The 4,193-nt window shown below is 33.8% G+C and overlaps 1 protein-coding gene across 17 annotated transcripts in view; it reads right to left on the reverse strand.

Annotated features, from left to right (window-relative positions):
- The window catches only part of LOC126582282 (uncharacterized), an 87,917-nt gene that overhangs the window by 39,689 nt on the left and 44,035 nt on the right, over nucleotides 1–4,193 (reverse strand). The window lies entirely within an intron of this gene.

Raw genomic sequence — 4,193 nt, forward strand, 5'->3', positions numbered from 1 at the left:
CATTTGGAGAATTAAATAATTTACGAATATTATTTTCAAAAAAGCATATGCCAACCAATTATTATTTTCAAAAAAACATATGCCAACCAACAGTGATATCTTTCTTGGGTAAGTAAACAACAACATATATTATTACTATTTATGTTACGTTTTGCACATGGAAATATATTATTACATTATTACTTGTAAGTCCTTTTGCCTTTTGAAGTTTTCTGTTTGGTTGCTTTCAACTTTTCTTGCATGAGTAGGTCAAATAATTGAAATAAAACAGAAAACTGCATTTATTTTAACAAATAATATTATCTATATTAAGAGGGAAGTGATTAGTTTAGCCTTATAATGAGTTAACAATAATGTGGTTCAAACTCGTCTTTGGCGAGAATCGAACTTAAGACCTCTCGCTTACAAGTGAAGAGGAATACCACTAAACCGTTGTACTAAGTGGCCAACAGAAAACACCGTTAATATTGTAACATTGATGTGAAAAATGTGAAACGTGGGAACGTTAATGAAAAAGAGACTCACAAAAGAGAAATGCTAAGAAGACTCTTTCAAAGTGAGGCTCTCTATAACTCTCAATCACCTCACAATTTACCATCAAATCTCATGCGAATATTATAAAATATTGTGTAAAAAACATGGATAGCAAAGAGTTCATAGAGGATCCCACTTTTGAAATAGCTCCTTAGCATTTTTTTTTTAACAAACGATATTATCTACATTAAGGGGGGAGGGGAAGTGGGCTTAGCTTCATAATGGGCTAGCAATAATATGATACAAATTCACTTTTGGTGAGAATCGAACATAAGACCTCTCACTTACAAGTGAAGAGAAATATTATTAGACTGTAGTACAGGGTCGGTCCAGAGATTTTTGAGGCCCGGGGCGACGTAAAAAAAAATGCCCTAACTTCATGTAAGAAAATTATTTATTTTCACACATAAGACATCGAAAAAATTATACTTAGAAAAATACTTCAAACTCAATAATTTAGAAACACAGAAAGACTAATTTATTTTGTATTGAGAGAGGGAAACAAAAAAACTGCGGGCTTACAAGTAGATAGATGATGAGTTTTGTTTTCCATTTGAACTTTGAATGTGTTTTTGAATTATCGTGAGGTGTTTTTTTCTTATTTACTAAACTTGTCAATACTGGACTAAAAAATAATGATGTTTTCGAATCTTTAATTAATATGTATTATTAATGAATGGGTACTAAATTAAACATTTTGATGACACGTCATATAATTTGCAAATTTGGTCTACGTATTATTCTTTGTTGAAGATTAGACTTGAATTAAAACGAATATTTAAAAATAAAAACCCACATAGCTACTAGATAGTAACTAAAAATAAATTACAAACCAAACAAAAATTTGTAAAAATTGAAAAGGATAAACATGCACATAGCATTTCGAACTTAGGACCACTTGTTAATTTTAAACAACAAAAATCATTGTTTCTAATTAAACTTTTTGATCCTTTAACCAAATTTTCTAAATTTATACTCTTATAAAAAAAAATTTGTAAAAAAAGGAAAGTAAATAAGCACACATGGTGTTTTGAACCCAAGACCTCCTTATTATTTTCAAATGACAAACCACCACTTCTAGTTAAATTTATGTGTCTTTGAATCAAATTTTATAAATTTATAATCTTATAAAAACATATGTAAATATACCGCCCTAATAATTTTGGTGCCCCTAATTTTTTTGGGCCCTGGACGGTTGCCCTTCCTGCACTGGGCCTAGGCCGGCCCTGCTGTAGTACTAAGTGGCAGCTATCTCATTAGCATTTATCTTCACAAATTTGAAAAACATAGGGCCCAACGCCCTAGGACCACGTGCACCTATAAAGGCCAGTGTCCAGGACCACGCACACATTTGAAAAATATTAAAAAAAAAATAGCACATCACGGGCACATTTTAAGTTTATGGTTATTATAACAAAATTTTGTCAATTGGCAAGGTGGTGTGCCACACAATTACCATGATGAGGAATATACGCTATTGAGCACTTAACAAACTTAGTCATCAACTCCCTAATATCAGAAGCAATAAAACCAAGACTTGTGAGTAATCTATAGTTCCTCCTTTGCAAGCTTCAACTGCTTTCACCAAGACAATTTCAAACTGGACCAAACTACATCCAGTGTGAATAGCAAGCTACAACCTAGCTCTTATTGCTAATAGCTCCACCTATTTCACGGAGTAGATCCCTTGGAACCTCCACACACCCGTTGCTCGAAACAAGCCTCCATCACCACGAAGTACTCCTCCCCCGCCACCATTCTTGACCTCCAACTTTGCCGCGCCATCTACATTTAATTTAAACCACCCTTCACTAGGTGTCATCCACCTATGTGCTTGCGGCTCCTTAACATGGCTAGGGCTGCAATTAGCCTCTTGGAACTTCTAAAGCCAACACAACGCCCGTTGCAGTACCTCTAAAGGCTCATCAAATGTCCCCTCCCAGACCAACCTATTATGCTCCATCCAAAGCGCCCATAACAGCATTAATATTATATCAATATCTACCCCTTGATGTAGTATTCATATTTCATAGATGCGTTTTTATCACAAATGGTCCCTGTAATTGACCATCATCATCAAGATGGTCCCTGAAATTGAAAATCAATCAATATAGTACCTGAAAATATGTGTTGCAAATCAATGTGGTATTTTTGTCACAATTCTGTTAAAAAATCCGTTAAGTGCTGATGTAGCCCATAAATGGGTCCCATAAGATTTACGGGTGTTATCACAAATGATCCTTGAAATTGACTCACACCATCAAGATGGTCCCTGAAATTGACTCACACCATCAAGCTGGTTCCTAAAATTGAAATCGATGAATGTAGTCCTTGAAAGTAGGTGTTGCAAATCAATATGATGCTTCTGCCATAATTATGTAAAATTTTTGTTATGTGCTGATGTGAGTATAATAATTAATTAAAAAAGTTGTCTGAATACTTTTTTGCACAATAGAATTTTTTTTTTGTAATAGGACCTACTCCTAAGAGAGATCCATTCCATAAATTCTCAAATGCACAAGGCTTAACCAAGGTCTAAGATGGGGTTTGAAAAAGTTTTCAACCAACAATAGACGCACCTTGGTTATAACCTCATTATCTCAATGCAGACATCGTCGTTTTTTAAGTCACCAGACCACATGGAAGCGCCGAACAAGCTCTCCAAGATTAAAGTTGTGAGGATGATGATCCCCTAAATGTTAACAGTCATGTCCCAGAAGTTGTTGCCAATTAGCCAAGCCGTCACCAAAGTTGATATCGATCCAGGTTCAATTCGGTGAAGGGTGTCGAAGTGTTTAAAGTTGGATGTGTTGAGATTTTATTTTAGAGAATAGACAGCGAAGGAGGTAGAAGAATGTAGACTGTGATTAGAGGTGATTGTACGAATGGGCTTTTGGGTTTACAATTTTTTATTAACAATTAAATTATTAAACTTATTTGTATTTTTTTTTTTAAATTTAATTAGGCTTGTGTGATCCAATTATGTGTCACATCAGCACATAACAAAATTTTTGATAGAATTATGCCAGAATGACTACATTGATTTGTGACACTTATTTGAGGGACTACATTAATCGATTTTCAAATTCAAGGATCACTTTGATGTCATAGGTTAATTTCAGGGACCACTTTAATGTTGCGGGTTAATTTCAAGGACCATTTGTGAGAAAATAGGACATATGAGACTCATTTATGTGCCACATTAGCACTTAATGAAAATTTTAACAAAATTGTGATAGAATGACCATATTGATTTGCAACACCTATTTTCAAATTTCATAAATAGCGAGTTTAATACTAATTTATTCTCCCATCATTTAGTGTAAATATATCTTTACATCATAAAAAAAAATTTAAAAAAAAAAAAAAACTTATCCTTATAAATAATTTCAAAAACAACTCAGGGTCTTGTGCCTCTTAACCATTGTGATTCCTGAATTTTATTGGAATTGGAGTTTGATCCCAAAACTAGAAATTTATGAGTACTGAATTATAAAGTTGTCACAATCTGAAGCAATATTCCTTTTAGATGACACCAATTAAGTGGAAAAGTTCAAGCACTAATAGTCCTCCAATTTTCACTTATTGTACACCAGCATAACTAAGGGGCACCGACGTAATTATCCCTAAAACCAAAGGTCAATGTCTTGATTAAACCC

This window comes from Malus sylvestris, chromosome 9, assembly GCF_916048215.2.
Source record: "Malus sylvestris chromosome 9, drMalSylv7.2, whole genome shotgun sequence".
Taxonomy (NCBI): domain Eukaryota; kingdom Viridiplantae; phylum Streptophyta; class Magnoliopsida; order Rosales; family Rosaceae; genus Malus; species Malus sylvestris.